This window comes from Oratosquilla oratoria, chromosome 5 (genome assembly GCF_046742065.1).
Source record: "Oratosquilla oratoria isolate Oo_2021 chromosome 5, ASM4674206v1, whole genome shotgun sequence".
NCBI classification, from domain to species: domain Eukaryota; kingdom Metazoa; phylum Arthropoda; class Malacostraca; order Stomatopoda; family Squillidae; genus Oratosquilla; species Oratosquilla oratoria.
Window position 1 is genome coordinate 42,832,013 of NC_134781.1, and position 24,133 is coordinate 42,856,145.

At 41.7% G+C, this 24,133-nt stretch overlaps 2 protein-coding genes across 3 annotated transcripts in view; both read left to right on the forward strand.

The window, feature by feature from the left end:
• The window catches only part of LOC143025488 (uncharacterized), a 608,144-nt gene that overhangs the window by 151,523 nt on the left and 432,488 nt on the right, over nucleotides 1–24,133 (forward strand). The window lies entirely within an intron of this gene.
• LOC143025493 (uncharacterized) overlaps nucleotides 8,273–24,133 on the forward strand; it is a 150,742-nt gene continuing 134,881 nt past the window's right edge. Inside the window, exon 1 of the transcript XR_012966399.1 lies at nucleotides 8,273–9,007. The gene's annotated coding sequence lies outside the window, so the exon portion shown is untranslated. The remainder of the gene's footprint in view (nucleotides 9,008–24,133) is intronic.

A 24,133-nucleotide genomic window follows, 5' to 3' on the forward strand; every position in this document is an offset into this window, starting at 1 on the left:
TGAAATACACTGCTTGGATGATTTGAGGTCGTTACTGATAATTACGCCGAGATTTTTTTCACTATCCACTTTTGTTAACGAATTTCCAAATAACTTGTAATCGTACTTACTCTTATTTTTACCTATGTGCATTACCTTGCATTTACTTGTGTTAAATTTCATTAGCCACTTTTCAGACCATTGCTGTAATTTATCTAAATCTTCTTGAATATCTAATTGGTTTAAGTGATCATTTGCCATTCCGCACAGTTTTGTATCGTCAGAAAATTTGGAAACAGTAGATTTTAGTCCATGGTCTATATCATTTATATATACTATGAATAGAAGTGGCCCAGGAACGGAACCTTGAGGAACTCCACTTGTAACATTTTCCCATCTAGAAGTTTTTCCATTTAAAACAAGTCTCTGTTTTCGATCATTCAACCACATCCACGTGCGCGCATACACACACATACACACACACACACACACACAGTCGTGGCGCAACTACGCCGCAACTACGGCGGACCGGGTTCGAATCCCACCTAGGGCTGAAATAATTTCAGTATCGCTGCGCTGCGGGTCGTTACTCCGACTCGTGGGTGGGGATTTTGTGTGTGTGTGCGCGTGCGTGTGTAAGGTCACAGCATTACCCATAGATCGGTCATATATGAGCTGTGAGCTCTCTTCCTGGAGGGAAATAGCTGTTTATCACGAGTCCAGCACGTGATCCAAGACCATGGTGAATCACACACACATAGAGAAGAGGCCTTTTTTTTCCCTCCCTTCCTCCCTACCCCCCTTCCCATTCCCTCTCCTTCCCTGCCTTCCTCCCCTGCCTTCCTCCCCTGCCTTCCTCCCCTCCTTTCCTCCGTTCCTCCCTTCTCTCGTTACACTTCAGGACTCGAACGCTCACCTACCGACGTTGTCTCCCCCGCTCTTCCCCCCTCGCCCCTCCTCCAGTTTCACCTCCCGGTATTGGCTTGGCCACCGGAGGGAGGGATGGGGCCGGGGGTGGGCGGTGGAGGGGGCAGATGTTACCGAACAGTTATCACCACCTCTACCTCCACTGCCGCCACCATCAGTACCACCACTACCACCGCCGCCACCTCTACCACCGCCGCAACCACTACCACCACCACCTCTACCACCACCACCTCTACCACCACCACCTCTACCGCCACTATCACTACCACCACCACTACCACCGCTTCCACCTCCATCTCCACCTCTTCTTCCACGTTCTCTATCTCCACTACCACCACTACCCTTCACCTTCCACCACCACCTACCATTAACACCCATCACCACCTACCATCAACACCCATCACCACCTACCATCAACACCCATCACCACCTACCATCACCACCTGTCACCACCTATCACCACCACCTACCACCAACACCTACCACCAACACCTACCACCACCACCTACCATCAACACCCATCACCACCTACCACCACCACCTCCTGCTCGTACTTCTCTCTCTCTCTCTCTCCCTCCCTCCCTCCCTCCCTCCCTTTCTGCCTCCCCCACCCTCCCTCTCTCCCTCCTTCCTTCCTTCCTTCCGACGATGATCGCATTTGCCAATATCATATATCATCGATGACTCTTCGCCCCCCTTCATAACAGTCGTCACTGCCAATGCCGGCTCCACTAACACCATTATCACCATCATCATCACCACTGTCATCAATATCACCACTATCAATGTCTACGTTAATGTTTTTATCTTCATCGCCACCACCATTACTACTACCATCATTACTAACACTACCACCTCCATCATTATCATCATCGTCACCATCATTATCGCATGGCAATGGTGCGACATTGTCCGCGAGGATAGAAGCGCTGGCACCTACAGACTATTACAGCAACAATCACCACCACTACCACCGCCACCAGCACCACCATCATCACTACTATCTCCATCTCTATTTCACAATCCCTCTCTCTCTGAAAGGAAGAGCATGCCGACAGGAAACCTTTTGATCCATAACCCTTTCCCTCCCCCTCCCTGCCTTTCCCTCCATATTTTCCTCTAACGCTCTACGTGTAGCTCTGTATTTCTCAGCTTTAAATGACCTCTACCTCGATTTTACCTCTACCATCACCTCAACAGCAAAATGTCGGATCACGCACACGTGTAATGTCGGCACAGCCATATCACGTGTATTACGTCATGTAATGGTGACGCTGCACTATTACATAAGGAAACACGTTATACACATACACGTGATTCACGTTGTCAATGACGTCATCATTTACGTGACGTTGTAGTGAAGAGTCCCCCACATGTGCGTCTACGCGACATTTTGGCTTGTACTATCGTCGCTGCAGAAATGGGATGGACAAGGAATGTATATGTGGTGTAGAAACAGCTGGCTTTCGGCTTTATATTACCATTGTGTAGGTTAAGTCCATATTACGCCTGTACTACAGGCATTTGTATCCTCATGAAAGCACAACCTTGGCCCTGCCGAACCATGTTCTCGCGAGGCTGGGTCCTTTGTTACTTTAGCGTACGCCAGCAGTGTATATAAGGAGCCAGTTTTTGGTCTCCATAATCAGTTCTCTGCAGCACTTGTAACCAGTGGTGCTCGTCCCCAGGCCCACGCGGTCAACCTTACGGTCGGGCACGCCTCGGAGCCTGACCGCCGATCCAGCCTAGGTCGACAATCGCACTGACCAGAATAAAATCCAGCAACCCACTCGAGCTTTATTCACTCCCTCGTCTGGGGATTTTATTCAGGCTTGGGTCTCGGTTGACAGAGGCCCCATTTCGTCCGAGGTCCTCAGCTGAATGAAATCAGCTGGCGGCATTATATGGAAGAAAATATCTGAAGTACGCCAGCGGACATCCAATTTATTTACTCTATTGGCATGTCTATTTTTTTTTTTCCTGTTATATTTGTTAATTTGTATTTTTATTGTTTTCTATTACAATTATTTATTATTTTCTATTACTTATAACCTATTTATTTTTTCGTTTATTCATTTTTATTGGATATTGTAATTAATACTATAAAAATGATTATTTCCTATTGGGGTATTGGTTACATGTTATTGTGGCAAAGTAGCATGCAGCTGATACTTTAGGGTCTATATGGGGGGCCCCTGCGGACCAGAGTCACACATTTTTTGTGATAGTGGAGGACTCTGTTCACAGAGAAATTATGACACTTTTATTATACTACGATTGTCCCTCCGTTATGCTGTCCCCCAACCCTTTGTTACTGTCCTGTACCATTTCTCTGAATATTCATTTCCTTTTTTCGCTTACCCTGTGGTGCGGGATAGAATGTTACCATAAATTCTTCCCACTTGAATCGTATGAGGCGAGAAAAATGGGACGGGGATTAGGACTAGGCATCCTTATCCCTGTAGCCCCACAGGGGACATTCCTGAAAAACGTAAAGGCATAAGAGGGTCTAGGAGTTTTCCAACCAGTACCCTAAGGTTTGGGTCTTTTAATGTGCGTGGATGTTGTACAGATGAGAGTAAAAGGGAAGAGATAGGCAGTATGTTTGTGAGAAGAAAGATGGATGTGTTGGCATTGAGTAAAACTAAGTTGAGAGGGAGGGGCGAGTGTGAGTTCGGGAGTGTAGTTGTGAGGTTCTCAGGAGTGAAGAGAGGGCAAGGGAAAGAAGGGGTGGCTATACTAGTAAATGAAGAGATAGGTAAATGTGTAGTGGAGTGGAAGGAGGTTTCTTCAAGGTTAATGTGGATGAGGGTGAAACTGGGAAAGGAGATGTGGGTTTTTGTAAGTGCATATGGGCCTGGTAGTGAGAAGAGTGTAGAGGAAAGGGAGGCTTTTTGGATAGATTTAAATGAGTGCATAAAGGGATTAGGGAGAAAGGTCAATGTAGTTGTATTGGGAGACCTTAATGCTAGGGTAGGAAATGAACCAATAGAGTGGTTGGGAAATGTGGAGTTCCAGGAAAGAATCGTAGTGGAGAGTTGATGGTGCAAATGTGTCTAGAAAGAGAGTTTATGATAGCAAATACAGTGTTTGGGAAAAAAGTCAAACATAAGTACACATGGGAGAGGGTGGTGGATGGAAGGGTGGTAGATAGAGCGGTAATGGACTATGTAGTGGTAAATAGGAGTATAATAAGAAGAGTTAAGAATGCACATGTTCTAAGGGTAGAGAGTGGGGGGAATACCGGATCACTTTCTGGTGGAAGGTAAGTTGAGAGTGGAGGATAGATGGAGAAAGAGGAAAAGGAAAAAGGTAAGGATGTGCTTATAGTGAACTGCTTAAATGAGAAAGAAAAGGAGGAGTACAAGAAAAAGGTAAGAGAGGAGTGGGAGGGAGTGAAGGATACGGTAAAACTAGGAGTGGAGGAGGAATGGGGATGGTTCAAGGAGGGAGTCACAAGGTGTGCAAAGATGGTGTGTGGAACAAGGAGGATGGGAGGAAATAGAAAGAAGGGTAGTGATTGGTGGGATGAGGAAGTAAAGAAGGTTGTAGAAGAGAAGAAGCGAGCTTTCACAGATTGGTTATAAAATAGGACGAGGGAATCATATGAGAGGTACAAAGAAAAGAGAAGTAAAGCATAAGATAAAGGAGGTAAAGAGGAGAGCAGATGTGAAATGGGGTAAGAGTATGACAGAAAATTTTGAAAGTAGTAAAAGATGTTTTGGAAAGAAATTAAGAGAGGAAGAGGAGGCGAATCAAGTAGAGAAGAAAAGGTAAAAGGTGCAGATGGAGAGATAATAATGGAAGAGAAGGCAGTAAGAGGAAGATGGGCAGAGTATTTTAGGGAGTTGCTAAATGTGAAGGAGGATAGGGAGGGAAAGGTAGTTGCAATGGGAAGTGCTAAGAAAATGAGAGTGATGAGTGAGGAGAATGGAGGAGAAATAAGGAAGGATGAAGTGAAGGTAGTTGTTAAGATGATTTGACCATGTAAGGCACCTGGTCTGGATGAATGTGATGCAGAAAGTCTGAAAAAGGAGGTACAGTGATGGTGGACTGGTTGGTGAGGTTATTTAATGTTTACTGGAGAGAGGGTAGAGTGCCGGAGGACTGGAGGAGTGCCTGTATAGTTCCACTTTATAAAGAAAGGGGGACAAGTGTGAGTGTAGTAGTTTCAGAGGGATTAGTTTGTTAAGTGTAGTTGGGAAGGCTTGTGGGAGGATCTTGATAGAGAGGATTAGGAGAGGAACAGAGGGAGTAATTGGTGAGGAACAGTGTGGTTTTAAGACAGGTAGAGGTTGCGTAGATCATATATATGTCGTAAGACAGATATGTGAAAAAGGTATAGGGCTTCTATGGATTTGGAAAAGGCTTATGACAGGGTAAATAGGAAAGCACTGAGGGAGGTATTGCAGATATACGGGATAGGAGGAAAGCTTTTAAGAGCTGTCAAGTGTTTTTACGAGAGTAGTAGAGCGTGTGTCAGGATTAGAAATGGAGAGAGTGAGTGGTTTGAGGTAAAGATGGGACTGCGTCAGGGTTGTGTTATGTCACCCTGGGTGTTCAATTTATACATGGATGGGGTGGTTCGAGAAGTAAATGCAAGGGTCAGGGATTGGAAATGATTAAAGAAAATTGAGAAAAGTGGGAGATAAGCCAGCTGTTTGGAAAGTGTGTGAAAGTAGGAAGTTGAAGATAAATGTGGGTAAAAGTAAGGTGATGAGATGTACAAGGGGTGAAAGTGGCAGAAGGCTGGAAGTGAGAGACTGGAGGTAGTGGATAGTTTTAGATACTTGGGTGCGAATGTGGCAGGAAAGGGAGGAGTGGACGTGGAGGTAGAATGTAGATTGAGAGAAGCTAGTAAATGCCTTGGTGGATTAAAAAGTGTAATGAAAAATAGACATTTGGGAATGGAGGCTAAGAGGAGATTGTATGAAGGAGTGATTGTGCCCACAGCACTGTACGGGGTAGAAACATGGAACATAAGAGAGGAAGAGAGGAGTTTGGATGTGTTTGAGATGAGGTGTCTGAGAAGTATGATAGGGGCTACAAGGCTGGATAGAGTGAGAAATGAGGAGGAGAACGGGGGTGGAAGGGGAGTTGGGAGATAGGGTGGATGAAAGAGTATTAGGATGGTTTGGACACATGGAAAGAATGAGTGAAGAAAGACTAGTAAAAGAGGTGTGGAAGGAGTGAACATGAGGGGGCGACCTAGGATGAGATGGATAGATGGGGTAAAAGGGGATTTGGGAAAGAAGGGAATGTCTGTCGAGGAAGGACAGAAGACAAGAGTGAATGGAGAATGGTTTTATATGGGTGATGCTGTGATCCATGAGGTGGAATGGGGGGTGAGGGAGTATGTGTGAGAAAAAATTTGGTGCAGCCCGAAGGGGATGGAGAGGGGGGTCGCCGATTTAATTAAGCGGGTTTGCTGTGGATGTGCTGTCTTGCTACACTGCTTCTGACTCAGGGCAGTGGACAAGATGCAGGGTGACTCGTCATCCAGGAGGTGCCAAGATAAGAGGGAGGGAAGAGGGTGGAGGGGAGTGGAGTGTGATGGGGATGGAATGGGAGAAAGTGGTTTTTATGCCTTTGTTTTTTAGCTACCTCCCTTATAAGGAGGGAAAAGCCTTTGATATATTGGTTAGTATAAATAATACTGAAAAATGAGAAAGATAACGCTTGTATGAGTATAATAACAGGGACAGTTTCAGTTGTCCCCGATAGTACATTCCCGTGCTCGGGCGTCAGTGTGAACGTCCTCGTTTTGACATGACATCCGTCACACGTCACATGACGCAACTGGTCAGTGTCAGTAGCAGCGCGGTGGGAGCGCTTGCTTGACACGAGTGTCCGTGACGGTCGTCACGACAGACAAGGTCATGTGCGTGACGCCCGTCACGGGATCGTTCCTCTGCGGGGTTGTTGTTGGTCGAAGGAAATGGACCGAGGGGCCATCTTCAGGTCAGTATGGTCTCACTAAAGGGCCTTTGTAAGGTCAGTAAGGCCTTGCTGAGGGGCCTTCTTCAGGTCAACAAGGCCTCACTAAGGGGCTTCTTCAGGTCACTAATGTTCCACTAAGGGGCGTTTTCAGGTCAGTAAGACCCCACGAAGGGGCCTTACTTGGTCAGTAAGGGATCTTTCAGTAAGGGATCTTTCTCGGATCAGTAAGGGTTCCTAAGGGGCCTTTTTCTGGTCAGTAAGACCCCACTGAAGGACATTATTCAGGTCGGTGAGATTTTACTGTAGGGTAGGGCATTCCTCACACTAAAGGACCTTCATCAGTTCAGTTATGCATCAAGGGGCCTTCCTCAGGTCAGTAAGGCCTCACTGAGGGACCTTCCACAGGTCAGTAAGGCCTTGCTGAAGGACTTTCATCAGGTCAGTAAGGCCTCACATAGGGACCTTCCACAAGTCAGTAAGTCGTCATTGAGGGGCCTTCTTCAGGTCAGTAAAGCCTCATGTAGGACCTTTTTGAGGTTATTTACCAGTGACCTCACATTGTGGCCCCAACGTCAGATGCCTGACGCTCCACCGTTCGGTCAACTTCGGGAGAGTGGCGTGTCGTGACGTGACCTCCCCCAGGTCACTGACATGTCTTTACAATATCGTCACGTCAGTCACAAGACCTTTAGGTTAGTGTCATGTGACTTGAACTCCTCGAGGTCAGTGACACGTCATTACGAGACCTTCAGTTCAGCGATGTGATGTAACGAGATCGTCAAGTCAGAGACATTTCATTACGAGATCCTCATGTCAGTGACATTTCCCCATAAGACCGTCACGTCAGTGACATGTTACTAGACTATCACGTAGTAACGCGTCACCTGATGTTCTCCTGACATCCGTCGCTTCTTTGTAGAGCTTGAAGGCAAATGTCAGCCCTCCCCTCCCCTCCCCTTCGAGGGGCGGCGTCGACGTCGTCGGCCTCCTTCGTCAGGAGCTCCTGCAGGCGGTGACGGCGAGTCATCCAGCTCCTCCTCGTTATCTTCGGGATGAGTAATGCCCTTATCTCTTATCGTGGCTCTTATCTCTTTATCACCCAACTCGGCCGCATGGGCACCACCTCGCCTTACCCTGGAGGGAGGAGGAGGAGAAGGGAAAGGGGGAGGAGACGAAAGGGACGGGGGTTGGTGGTTAAAGAGGAAAGGATGGAGAGGGGTGAAGGTAGAGGAAGAGGAAGCACCTTGTTGGTGTTAGGAAAAGGAAAGGAGGAAGATGGAGGGAGGGAAAGAAGGAAGGAAGGGGGAAGGGGAGAAAACAGCAGCAGTTGGAGAGAAAAGAAAAGAAGGGAAGGGGGGAGTACACAGAAACGGAGGAGGGGAAGGAAGCTGAAATATGGAAAGTAGGAGGGAGGGGAGAAGGAAAACAGGGAGAAATGAGGGAAGTAGAGAGGAAGGGAGAGAGGGGAAAGAAGGAGAGGAGGAGAGTAAAACAAGTGGAAAGGGCGGAGATGAAGAAGAATAAAAACGGGAAGAGGAGAGAGACGAAGAGAGGAGGGAATGAAGGAAGGGGGAAGGGAATTGTTGAATAGAGTGAAGAAGTACTGTGGGGAGAGGAGAGGAGTGGGCAAGAAATGAGGAGGAGAAATAACAGCAATGTTGGGGAGAATGCTAAGAAGAGGTGAGGGAAAAGGAGGAGGAAGAGGAGGAGAAGTTACATTGTTCGAGAAACTTCAGGCATTGTTGGAGATCATTCCAAGAAGAAGAGGGAAAGATTCAAGAAAATGGGAAGGTGGGTGGCTCTTTGAAGAGGGGATGGGCGAAAGAGGGAGGAAGAAGGACGAAGGGAAGATGTATGGAAGGAAGATGAGGGGAAGACGGAGGGGATGGTAGTAAGAATAGGGAAGAGGGAGGAAGAAGAAGTAAGGAGAAGGAGGAGGAGGGGAAGATGTATAGAAGGAAGAAGAGAGGGAGACGGAGGAGGAGGTCGAAGATGGAACCAGAGATGGGGAAGAAGGTGAAAAGGATTGGGAGAAAGTTGATCAATTTGAACAATTTCTTATCAGTTTAGCGTCGCGGTCGGTGTGTGTGTGACTTAACATCCAGCTGTCACTGTACTCCCGGGACAAAAGAAGCTGTTCCATGTCGTGGTGACTCTACTCGTAAGTACTACACTTTGTAATAGTTTCCCGAGATCATAAGTCCGGGTCGTAACTTTATCACGTGAAGGAGGATTTTACGACGTCGTAACTTGCGCGTATCATAACCCAACGACCTAGAGATACGCTCACTAGGATCCCGTAAACTACGCCAGTGACGTCTTTGATATATTTCATTCTGGCAATACTCAGGTAATGTGGAGTTCGGTCGAAGGTTAACGATTGTCATTATGGACGGATAGTGCCGTCATCGACCGTCATCATGGCCAAACCTCGTCGTCTCGGTCGCGGCCCTGCCCTTCGGTTAAATCGCAAATCAATATGCAGTAAAGACGACCCCCCCCCCTCGGTCCTGTTGCCTCTTGACCCCATTGCCCCATACACGGGCGTATCCTTGCCACATTGCCCCAGAGGGAAATAAGCAAGAACTGGTTTACCAGTAGAGTGGTCAACGAATGGAAGAGACTTCGTAAGCAGGTGGTGAGCGCTGATACTATCGGTTGTTTTAAGAAAAGGTTAGTTAACTTTCTGGATGGGGATGATAGGTGGTAATGGAGGTGGAACCACCTACTGTAGGCCCTATGGTCTCTTGCAGTCTCCTCTGTTTTTGTGTTCTTAATATCCCTACCCAACCTCGAACTCTATGAATTACTGTTCTTAGCATCTGGACGACTTCATATCAACACTAAATTGCATCACTAAACATTCGCTAACTCCCACTAAGGTTCCTGAGTGGGGACTCGCATGGAAGAGTGTAACATTGCGCGCGCGCGAGAACGCGTGTTGCTTGTGCTTTTTGGTGCCGAGGGAATGAAGGAAACTCGAGTGGGTTTGCTGGCTTTATCATGGTTAGTGCGAGTGCCGACCTAGGCTGGGTCGGCAGTCAGGGCCCCGAGGCCTGCCCAAACCGCAAGAGTGACCGCGAGCCTTGGGTCGCACACTGCTGGTGACAAGTACAGAAGGGAACTGACCTGATCACCAAAACATAGCATCCTTATATACGCACCCTACGTACGCTAAAAGTAGCAAACGACCCATCCTGACCGAAACATGGCTCGGCAGGTCCTAATTTGTGCGTTCATGAGGATACAAATGCCTGTAGTACAGGCATAATATGGACTTAACCTACACATGTACTACAAGGCCGAAGGCAAGCTATTTCTACACAACATATAAATTCCTTGTCCATCCTATTTCTGCAGCGGCGATACTATAAGCCAAAACATCGCGTAGAAGCACATGTGGGGAACTCTGTTCACCACAAGGGTATGCTGTCCACACAAGTGGGTCGCGCCCAATTTTATAACAGGTGCTTTGAGCTGAATAAAATTGTCTTTCGTTTGACGGTATAGTGAGAGAAACACATTTGTATGAAACCTACACGTAGGAGACATTTGACCGCAAAAATAGAGCCCCTAGTTCAAAGAACTCTCACATACGGGCAACCCACAGAGGTTCAGAACAAGCACCCCACAGAGGACCAAACCTCATGCCTTAGACGATCGGCTAAGCTGAGGGATCTACGAAATAGCGCCAGCCAAGCAGAGGAGAGTCATACGTGATCTCTCCAAGATTTAACTTCATTCATACTTATACTGATCACTGGCTTACTTCTCTACATTCCAACAGAAGATGCAGAACGATCTGCGAAACGTCTTGTTTTTTTCTACCGTGTTTTGTTTATTTTCACCTATTATATGTATTACATATTTAGTAATGTTAATATAAGTTCCCAATATCAACTGGAAATTTGCTTCTTTCCCTCACTTTTCCACAGAAATCTACTCTCCGAAAGCTAGAAAGCTTACGAAAGAAATTAATTTCTAATGCATTTGCTGTCGTTTTCAACAGAATATGTTTGAAAGATAATTTCCCACGCTTCACGAATGTATATATATATATATATATATATATATATATATATATATATATATATATATATATATTATATGTATGTATATCTATATATATGTATATATATGTATATGTATATATATATGTATATATATTTTTTTATGTATATGTTTATATATGTATGTATATATAGTATGTATACATGTATATATTTGTATATATACATATGTTTACATATTACTGATGACCCACTTTCGGAGAAGAATAAGCGAAGATATAGAGATCTGTATATTTCGATCACTTACTGTGATCCTCTTCGGCAGATATAAGTTACAAAGTACAGAACAATATGTATTTATAGTAAAGCAGTGAGGTAACATGAGGGGACGAGGCTCAAAGATCTTTATTATAAACAGAAATTCGGATGTTCCATGGGCTCTAATCTCTCGCCAGTTCTAGCCAACTTATATATGGAATATTTTGAATCAGTGCTATTACCGAAAATTAAACCACCCGCCATGTTTTGGCATAGATATGTAGATGATATCTTTACGGTTTGGGATGATGAATGGGGATCATTCCAAGAATTTCACAACCAGCTCAATCACCTAACGAACAATATTAAATTCAAGGTGGAATGGGAATTAGATCACAAATTACCTTTTCTAGATATTTTAATAATAAGAAATGCGGAGTCACTGTCCTTCACAGTTTATAGGAAGCCCACCCACACAGGGAGCTACCTACATTTCTTTAGCCACCATCCTGACAAAATAAAATATAGTGTAGCTTCAGGCCTATTCTTACGGGCTTTGAGAATTTGTAGCTCCCAATACTTAGATTTGGAACTAAATTCAGTGAAAAATCAACTAACAAAATTAGGATACCCGCCGTGGTTTTTACAAAAAGCTCTCAGCAAGGCCAAAATTAGTTTTCACAAAACAGATTCCCATTCCGCCATGAATCATCATTGGGATAATAGAAGCATAAAATTGCCTTTTAACAAATCCATCCATGAATTGTCTCACATGTTACCAAAGGAAAAGGTAAATTTTATCTTCCATTATCCTAATAATTTGTTCAGTAAAGTTGTCAATATACATCACAGATCCAAGAGTAATACAACTCCTGGAGTTTATAAATTACCTTGTTTAGATTGCAATGATGTATATTGGGGACAGACGGGTCGAGATCTCAATACCAGGGTTAAGGAGCACAAGAACTCTGTTAAATACGGACAGGAAAATTCCGCAGTATTTCAGCACGTCGCCAATAAAAACCACCGAATAAATTGGGACGATGCTGAAATAATTTATAAATCCAAATGTAGTTTCAGAAGAAAAATAGTAGAATCCTCCTTAATAAACAATTTCCCAAATTATAACATTTCCCATGGTCAATGGTCACCAGACTGTATTTCTTCTTTTGCCATAAATAAAATGTTACCATCAACATTAACGGTGGACAAAACTCACCAAGGCCCATGCAACGCCGGTCATGTGACCTGAGCCACCAAGATGCGAGCATGCGTGCCGGGCGTGTTGACCTGAGCCTCGTCCCCTCATGTTACCTCACTGCTTTACTATAAATACATATTGTTCTGTACTTTGTAACTTATATCTGCCGAAGAGGATCACAGTAAGTGATCGAAATATACAGATCTCTATATCTTCGCTTATTCTTCTCCGAAAGTGGGTCATCAGTATTATTTTACATATGTGCTACGACATATCTTTGTTATGTATGTATATATATATCTATACATCTAATATATGTATATATATATGTGTATATATATATATGTATATATATATGTATATATATGCATATATGTTTATATATATGTATATATATATATATATATGTATATATATATGTATATATATATGTATATATATGTATGTATATATGTATGTATATATGTATATATATATGTATGTATGTGTATATATATATATATGTATGTATATGTATATATATATATATTTATATATGTATACATATAGGTATATATATGTGTGTATATATATATATATATTGTTACGGGCGGCTGGTATGTGAAGATACGTTACGTATAACGGATAAGTGCTTAAGAACCAGCTCACTTCTAGAAGCCACTGTAGGACTGAACTATCTGGTCAGGGCCTAGATAATTCGTAAGACTAGAAGTAAAGGTAACAAAGAAGATTCCAGGAAAGGAATATTAAACTAGCGATAAAACTAGTAAACGAAATTATTAATGGAAAATATTTACAGGCAATCAACACAAAAGAGAATGGGCAGTAGGGGTCAATGGGACCGTTACATGATTATAAGAATATGGAAATTATCGTTCAAATAAGAAACACAAGATAAGTATACAATATGGTACTATCTAAGTACAAAGAGATCAGGAACATGCATCAGAATAAGTAATAAGTACAAATATAAGTAAAGTAATGCAATGTATATCAGACACGTAATGTAGGCAAAAAGGGTGATCACTTCACACCAATCGTCTCATGAATCTAAACCTTCTAGTTTTTATCAAGAGATCAATATGTGGGAATATGACGACGAGTGAGCGAATACCACCGCTTATATACCATTGGACCGGAAACGGGATACTTCCGGTGAAGTGTGCGAGTGAAAGGAGGGGAGGAGTGTAAGTTAACACGTCAACATGGGTAGTTTTTAGGACCCTCGACTCGCTTGAACAATCTATTTATTTAGTAACTGTCAAATCTGTGCGCTCCGAACTATTCAGGATTTCGCTTGTCTGTTTGTTCTACAAGAGTGCGCACCTCTCTCCGCACGTAGGCAAGATTACATATAGTGGACGGGCGTTACTGCTTAACATTGTTACAATACATACATAGACAAGAAATATGAACATAGTTATGTAATACAAAGGAACACAATTCTATAACATAATTACACATGTGACGTAATATCTAATATTACGTTACAATATATATATATATATATATATATGTATATACTTTTTTCTTTTTCTTTTAGGAATGTCCCCTGTGGGGCTACAAGGAGAAGGATGCCTAGTCCCAATCCCTGTCCCTTTCTTCTCGCCTCTTACGATCCAAGTGGGAATACTTGGTGGCAGTATTCTTTTCCCCCACCACAGGGAATGGTTGTATATGGAGGATGTTGTGATGCATGAGGTGGAATGGGCCGGGGGATGGGGGGTGAGGTAGTATGTGTGAGCAAAATTTGACGCAGCCCGAAGGGATTTTTCCCCGTCTTCTTTTATGCAATGGGGGGACGGAGAGTGGGGGTCGCCGATTTAATGAAGCGGCCTTGCTGTGGATGTGCTGTGTCTTGCGACACTGCTTCTGACCCAGGGCAGTGGACAAGGTGGCAGGGATGACCCGTCATCCAGGAGGTGCTAAGATAAGAGGGAGGGTGGAGGGTTGTGGAGTGTATTCAGGGATGGAATGGGTGGGAATGATTTTATGCCTTTTCCTTTTTGGCTACCTCCCTTGTAAGGGGGAAAGAGCCTTGGTATATGTATGTATGTAGATATATATATATATATATATATATATATATATATATATATATATATATATATATATATATATACAGGGAGCTCCAAAAAAGATGTAAGTACTTTGATCGGCTATAATAAATCTGTTGGGGCGCGCACGGACTTTTCCTTTTCAGGTTACATAGTCAACTAGGTTGGATTTGTTAACATGTCTTTGTTTTTCTTGTTTTCCAGATTGTATGCAAAATGTACACGCTAGAGCAGAAGTTGAAAATCGTCCAACTTTGGTATGAAATCAAGTCACCCGCAGAAGTCCGCCATCGGTTCAACACACACCAGGGTCACAAATCTAAGTCTGAGTGTGCAGCACTTACAAATTTGAAAATACAGATGATTGTGCAGCATTTTGAAAAGGAGAAAACCCTGGATCACGTCCACAAGGGGAGAACTGGCCGGCGACCGATCATCACTCCTGAGAAGAGGGAGCAAGTCCGTGAGTCGGTGGTTAGCAGTCCGAAGAAATCTTACCAAATCCGCGCTCAAGAGCTGGCTCTCTCTCCAACTACACTTTTGAGAGTTATGAGGAAGGACCTGAAGCTGTTCCCATTTAGAATTTCAACTCACCATGTGCTGTATTAACAGGACAAAGAGAAGAGAATCGAGATGTGCGACTGGCTGAATGAAAAGCTCGAGCAAACTTCAAACTGGCTCAATCACATTTGGTTTAGTGATGAAGCACACTTTCATCTTAATGAGGCTGTTAATAACCACAACAATGTGTTTTGGGGAGAAGAGAAGCCAGAAGAAATCAGTGAGAAGCGCCTCAAAGTTCCGAAGGTCACTGCATTTGTGGCGTTCAATGCAAAGCACGGTCTGCTGGGACCATACTGGTTCGAGGAAAATGGGCGCACCGTTACCATCAACAGTTAACGTTATATCGCCATTCTTGATCATTTTCAAGGTGACCTGACTCAGAAGCTAGCCCAAGGACAGTTAAGGCTTGCTTGGTTCATGCAGAATGGTGCAAGACCTCATACAGCCCACGCATCATTGGATCATCTCAGGGGACTCTTCCGGAATCGTCTCATCAGCCTCAACACAGATCATGAGTGGGCCCCCCACAGCCCTGACTTAAATCCACTTGATTTCTGGTTCTGGGGAGCAGTAAAGGGGAAGGTCTATGCCAACAGACCTCAAACACAGGCTGATCTAAAGCAGAATGGCTGCTTATGTAGCTGAAGTTTCCGCTGAAACATGGAAAAGAGTTGGCCAGAATTTCTGCCTCCGCGTGAAAGCATGTTTCAACAGAAATAGGGCTCATATCGAGCATGTGGACTACCAGAAGTTTGTTTGACTTTCAGACATCCAACCTTATTGACTTTATGTATCTCGCGTATTAAGCTTGTTATTCAAAGTCTGTCTGAATAAAGACCAATCAAACTAGTTAAACTAGTTACATCTTTTTTGGAGCTCCCTGTATATATATATATATATATATATATACATATATATGTGTGTGTGTGTATATAGGTATATATGTTTGTATATATATGTATGTATACATTATATATATATAGGTATGTATGTATATATATGCATATATATGTATGTATACATATATGTAGGAATATATGTATATATATATATGTATATATATAGGAATGGGGATGGTTCAAGGAGGGAGTCACAAAGTGTGCAAGGATGGTGTGTGGAACAAGAAGGACAGGAGGAATCAGAAGGAAGGGTAGTGAATGGTGGGATGAGGAAACAAAGAAGGTTGTAGAAGAGAAAAAGCGAGCTTTCACAGATTGGTTACAAAATAGGACGAGGGAGTCATATGAGAGGTACAATGAAAAGAAAAGAGAAGTAAAGCAAAAAGTAAAGGAGGCAAAGAGGAGAGCAGATGTGAAATGGGGAAAGAGTATGACAGAAAATTTTGAAAGTAATAAAAAGATGTTTTGGAAAGAAATTAAGAGAGGAAGAGGAGGCGAATCAAGTAGAAAAGAAAAGGTAAAAGGTGCAGATGGAGAGATAATAATGGAGGAGAAGACAGTAAGAGGAAGAAGGGCAGAATATTTTAGGGAGTTGCTAAATGTGAAGGAGGATAGGGAGGGAAAGATAGTTGCAGTGGGAAATGCTAAGAAAATGAGAGTGATGAGTGAGGAAAATGGAGGAGAAATAAGGAAGGATGAAGTGAAGGCAGTTGTTAAGATGATGAAAGCAGGTAAGGCACTTGGTCTGGATGGATGCCATGCAGAATGTCTAAAAAAAAAAGGTACAGTGATGGTGGACTGGCTGGTGAGGTTATTTAATGTTTGCTGGAGAGAGGGTAGAGTGCCGGAGGACTGGAGGAGTGCCTGTATACTTCCACTTTACAAGAGAAAAGGGGACAAGTGTGAATGTAGTAGTTTCAGAGGGATTAGCTTGTTAAGAGTAGTTGGGAAGGCTTATGGGAGGATCTTGATTGAGAGGATTAGGTGAGGAACAGAGGGAGTAATTGGTGAAGAACAGTGTGGATTTAGGATGGGTAGAGGTTGTGTAGATCAGATCTTTGTGGTAAGACAGATATGTGAGAAAGCTATAGGAAAGGGGGAAGGATGTTTTTTGGGCTTTTATGGATTTAGAAAAGGCTTACGATAGGGTAGACAGGAAGGCACTGTGGGAGGTTATGCAGATATACGGGACAGGAGGAAAGCTTCTAGGAGCTGTCAAAAGTTTTTATGAGAGTAGCAGAGCTTGTGTCAGGATTAGAAATGGAGAGAGTGATTGGTTCGAGGTAAAGGTGGGACTTCGTCAAGGATGCGTTATGTCGCCCTGGCTGTTCAACTTATACATGGATGGGGTAGTGCGACAGGTAAATGCAAGGATAGTGGGTCAGGGATTGGAGATGGTTAAAGAAAATGAAGAAAAGTGGGAGGTGAGCCAGCTGTTGTTTGCGGACGACACTGCGCTTGTGGCAGGATCGGAGGAGGGATTGAGGAATTTGGTGACAGAGTTTGGGAGAGTATGTGATAGAAGAAAGCTAAAGATAAATGTGGGTAAAAGTAAGGTGATGAGATATACAAGGGGTGAAAGTGGAAGTGAGCATTAAGGAAGAGCGACTGGAGGAAGTGGATAGTTTTAGATACTTGGGTGCAAATGTGGCAGGAAAAGGTGGAGTGAAGGTGAAGGTAGAATGTAGATTGAGAGAAGCGAGTAAATGCCTTGGTGGATTAAATAGTGTAATGAGGAATAGACATTTGGGAATGGATGCTAAGAGGAGACTGTATGAAGGAGTGATTGTGCCAACAGCACTGTATGGGGCAGAAACATGGAATATAAGAGAGGAGGAGTTTGAATGTGTTTGAGATGAGGTGTCTGAGAAGTATGATAGGGGTTACTAGGCTAGATAGAGTGAGAAATGAGGAAGTGAGGAGGAGAACAGGGGTGGAAAGGGAGCTGGGATATAGGGTTGATGAAAGAGTATTAGGATGGTTTGAACACATGGAAAGAATGAGTGAAGAAAGACTAGTAAAAGAGGTATGGAAGGCAGATGTGGAGCGAGTGAACATGAAGGGACGTTCTAGGATGAGGTGGATGGATGGGGTGAAGGGGGCTTTGGGGAAGAGTGGAATATGTCTGTTGAGGAAGGACGGGAGAGGACAGAAGACAGAGGTGAATGGAGAATGATTGTATATGGATGATGTGATGCATGAGGTGGAATGGGCGGAGGGATGGGGGATGAGGTAGTATGTGTGAGCAAAATTTGACGCAGCCCGAAGGGATTTCTCCCCGTCTTCTCCTTTTCTGCATGGGGGGACGGAGAGGGGGGTCGCCGATTTAATGAAGCGGCATTGCTGTGTCTTGCGACACTGCTTCTGACACAGAGCAGTAGACAAGGCGCAGGGATGACCCGTCATCCAGGAGGTGCTAAGATAAGAGGGAGGGTGGAGGGGTGTGGAGTGTATTCAGGGATGAAATGGGTGGGAATGATTTTATGCCTTTACCTTTTTGGCTACCTCACTTGTAAGGGGGAAAAAGCCTTGGTATAGGTATGTATGTATATGATATGTATACATATAGGTATATATATATATATATATATATATATATTATATATATATATGTTTGTATGTATATGCATATATGTATGTATACATATATATAGGTATATATGTTTGTATATATATGCTTATATATGTATGTATACATATATATAGGTATATATGTATGTATATGCATATATATATGTATACATATATATAGGTACACATGTATGTATATATACATATATATAGGTATATATGTATTTATATATATGAATATATATATGGGAGAAAGTATACGCTGGACTCGACGTTCGTTAATTTATTCCGACGTTTCGAACCCTGTCCGGGGTTCGTCTTCAGGGTAATACAGTGGTAGCAATGGAAATGTACATAAATAGGGGGAATTTGGTACACTGGGACAGGTCTCCACAGTAACCGTTATAATCCAACGCAGTTAAACCAAATCAAAAACACAAATGAGAAACAAATATAAATAAAACTGTAAAATAACAGGTGCAATACTTCCTTGAAAACATTCACCGAGTTTACCATAGAAAAAAAAAAAATATATATATATATATATATATATATATATATATATATATATATATAAAGAAAATACAGTGAAAGTTGTAAGAATCCAACCCGCTACCGATGGGTCGCACCACTGTGCACCCCCGTGGAACAAATGTCCCGCGTAGCATGTATTATCACGAATAAAAGAAATTGGAACAAGAACACAAAATCCATCAATATTGCTTTCAGGGGCTCGCCTACTTACAACTTGGCGAGGGTTTGGCCAAACGTCTGAGGCCTCTAGTGGAAAGCTCAGAGAGGATGCTTAGCAACTCGGCGGACTTCGTAGAGAGACTTAGAGGAGTCAGCTTGGGGGAGGATGATTGCTTGGTGTCGTTTGATGTCAAAGCCATGTTCACGTCATTACCACAGGGTCTAATAAGGCAGGCTGCTATGTCAACGATGGAGAGTAACCTCGAATTCCTAGATAAGTCAAAACTGATGGCAAAGGAATTGATGGGACTGGTCGATTTGTGTTTGGACTCAACCTTTTTCAAGTTCAGGGACAAAATATTTCATCAAAAGGTTGGGACGCCTATGGGCTCTCCAATTTCGGTGGTTTTGGCGGAAATGGCCATGCAGCACTACGAGGAGGAGGTATTGGAGGATGCGCCACCTTCATTGAAATTATGGGTAAGGTACGTGGATGACGTTTTTGTCGTTATGAAGAAAGAAGACGTGGGACCTTTCTTCGAGCGACTGAATACAAAGAATGAAGCCATCCAGTTCGAGATGGAGAAAGAGGAGAACGGCCAATTGCCATTCCTGGATGTCATGGTGACGAGAAGCGGGTCCACACTGATGACGGGGGTTTATAGAAAGGACACCCATACAGACCGGCTTCTGGACTATGGCAGCTGTCATCCGGCCACCCACAAAAGAAGTGTGACTAAGACTCTGTGGTCTAGGGTGGAAAAGGTGAGTTCCACGGAAGATAGCAGGAGGAAGGAGAGGAGTCACCTGAAGAAGGTATTTAGGGACAACGGCTACCCGAATTCGGTGGTAAAAAGGTGGACGGCACGACAACAGAGGGGAAGGATGGACGACAGACGACCGGACGCGACGCGGGTCACGGTCCCTTACTTGAAAGGGGCTTCTGAGGTAGCGGCCAGACTGCTAAGGAAACACGGTGTTGAAATAGCACACAAACCGAGGAACACTCTACATAGGGCCCTGACCAAAATTAAGGACACTGTGAGCCAAGCGGACCGAATAGGGGTGGTTTATGACATTAGGTGCAAGGACTGCGAGACACATTATGTTGGGGAAACTAGCAAGAAATTGGTGACAAGACTGCTAGAACACCAGAGGGCTGTCAGTAGAAAGGACATGAGTTCGGCCGTCTCAAGACACTGCGAGGAAACGGGACACGAAATGGACTGGCAAAACGCGGAAGTGAAATACGGAGGTAGTGGAAAAAGCACCAGGTTATTCTTGGAAGCTTGGTCAAGTGATGATAATAGTGTCAATAGGTGCATCACTTTAAACCCAATTTATAAGGGGGCGAAGGATAGGCTGGAGAGGAAGCTTACTTCTTAATATGTTTATGTTGTGTGTTTTATTTGTTTTTGTTTCGACATGACGGTAGTGTGTTTCTTGATGTGTTTTGTATCATTCCATTTTATTTTCATTTTTATGTATGCAATTTTATTTATTTATGAAATTTACTAACGGTGGTGGCATGCGTTACATGACTTTTGTTCCGCGTATCGTTGTGGCATGCCACGTCGTACAGCTTTTATACCCAATCTTGGGGGACATTTTTTCACACTGCATTTCTTATTTATTTCAATGTGTACTCTTCCTTTTTTGCGTGTTTATGATATTGATGGATTTTGTGTTCTTGTTCCAATTTCTTTTATTTCTTGATAATACATGCTACGCGGGACATTTGTTCCACGGGGGTGCACAGTGGTGCGACCCATCGGTAGCGGGTTAGATTCTTACAACTTTCACTGTATTTTCTTTATATATATATATATATATATATGTATATATATATATATATATATATATTTTTTTTCTATGGTAAACTCGGTGAATGTTTTCAAGGAAGTATTGCACCTGTTATTTTACAGTTTTATTTATATTTGTTTCTCATTTGTGTTTTTGATTTGGTTTAACTGCGTTGGATTATAACGGTTACTGTGGAGACCTGTCCCAGTGTACCAAATTCCCCCTATTTATGTACATTTCCATTGCTACCACTGTATTACCCTGAAGACGAACCCCGGACAGGGTTCGAAACGTCGGAATAAATTAACGAACGTCGAGTCCAGCGTGTACTTTCTCCCATAAAAATGGTTCCTGGACTCCAGCTATTTACGAATATTGAATATATATATGTATGTATACATATATATAGGTATATATGTACATATACATATGTATATATATATATATATATATATATATATGTATGTATGTATACATATATGTAGGTATATATGTACATATACATATGTTTATATATATATATGTATATGTATGTGTAATATATATATATATACATATATATGTGTGTTTATATATATATATATATGTAATGTATATGTTATATATTTATATATCTATATATATATGTCTATATATATACATATATATATCTATACATGTAATTATATATATATATACATATATATACATATATATATATATATATACATATATATACACATAATATATACATATATATGTTATATATATATTATATATATATATACACATCTATACATATATATATATATATACATATATACATATATTATATATATACATATACATATATAAATATACATATATATTATATATATATATATGTATACATATATATATACATTATATATATATATATATATAATATACATATATATATATATAATATACATATATATATTACATATATATATTATATATATATACATATATATATATATGTAAAATATATGTATATGTAATATATACGTATATATGCATATATGTATATGTATGTATACATATATGTATATTTATATATGTATATATATGTATATATATAATATATATGTATATATATGTATATATATAATATATATGTATATATATAATATATATGTATATATATGTATATATATGAGTATATATATGTATATATATGTGTATATATATGTATATATATATGTATATATATGTGTATATATATGTGTATATATATATGTGTATATATATATGTATGTATATATATATATGTATATGTAATATATTTATAACATATATGTATATATATGTACAGTATATATGTGTGTATATATATGTATATATATGTATATATGTATATATATATGTATATATAAATATAGGACTACAGCATTACAAACGGATCACAATTCTTATATTCGTAGCGAGAGGGAACCCGCCAAGGTATGAGCGGAAGGGTCATGTTTTCCCTTTGGCTAACGATTTAATTATTAGGACACTTGCTGCTTTCGAGAGGCATTTAAATCCGTCTCTGTCGTTGTTGTTCTTGTTGGTGACGATATGTGCAGCTTCCACAGTTTTTCTCATTTTCTTTTCAAATCCCTCGTGTAGAATTTCTGTGTTCCAATCAGGTAAATGTCCACCTTTGTCCAGGTGACGAACCAGGGAGTTAGATGTTCTATGTGCCCTGAGATCGTTTTTGTGCTCACTCAAGCGTTTATTGATCCCTCGACCTGACTCACCGAAGTATGATGATGGACAGCCGCTACATGGAATACGGTAATCGACACTGAGATTATTACGAATATTATTGTTTCTTAAATATTTTTCTTATTTTATTGGAAGATATTTTTGCTACATTTATTCCACCTTTTAACAAATAATCATCAATAGCTATGGTGTTTGTAGAATTAGGGACAGAAATAAAATGCGACTTATCCTTTCCCGGGGTCCGGACGTTTGAGCCATCGTAGATCTTCTTGGCTTTCCTCATTGTCCTGGTGATCAAACTCCGGGGTATTTCAGCTTCCTAAAGGTATTCTTGATGTAAGTAAGTTCATCCTCTAGCAGTTCTTCACTGCAGATACGAAAAGCTCTGAGAAAAAAAAACTACTAGAACACCCGTTTTAACACGTCTGCTGTGTGCTGAAAAATAATGGACAAAGTCGTCTCTATAGGTGGTCTTCCTGTACACCGAGAAACTTACCTGTTGAGAACCTCTGTGTATCAACGTGTCTAAAAATGGTAACTTACACTCTTTTAGACATATATATATATATATATATATATAGATATATATATATATATATATATACATATATATGAGGTGCTCAAATAAGAGGGAGGGTGGAGGGGTGTGGAGTGTATTCAGGGATGGAATGGGTGGAAATGATTTTATGCCTTTCCCTTTTTGGCTACCTCCCTTGTAAGGGGGAAAAAGCCTTGGTATATGTATGTATGAATATATATATGTATAATATATAAATATATATATGTATAATATATAAATATATATATGTATAATATATAAATATATATATATGTATAATATATAATATATATATAATATATATATGTGTATATATATATTTTGTCTGGGAGCCAAGAGGGTGGGGAGTTTGTCTGGGAGTCAAGAGGGTGCAACATGTCCAACTAGTTAATCAGCGCCTAGGACCAATAACCAGAGCAGCAGCAACTCAGGCTAGAGCTTCCAGACAAAATCCCACCCCCTTGGCTCCCGGACAAAATCCCACCCTCTTGGGTCCCATACAAAATCCCACCCTATTGGCTCCCAGACAAAATCCCACCCTCTTGGCTCCCAGACAAAATCCCACCCTCTTGGCTCCCAGACAAAATCCTACCCTCTTGGCTCCCGGACAAAATCTCACACCTCTTGGCTCCCAGACAAAATCTCATGCTGCTCCTCTCGGCCAATGAGGGGCCAGTATTCCGTCTGAGCTAGGCAGGCTGAGCTGTTACACCGCCTTATAAGCCAGCCCATCCAACCAGCGGTCATTATTCCTTGGAAGACCTATCAACATAGCAGAGCATCCTACAAAGCAGTCCTCACCCTGAAGAAGCCTCACGACGAGGCGAAAAACTATAGTTTCGGTGGAGTCAATAGTTGTTCAATACTATTACTATGCAAAAATATACCAGTTGGCATACACTGCATATATTCTTTTGAGAGTCATGAATGACTACTTCCAGTCCCTCTCAGTTGCTAATAGG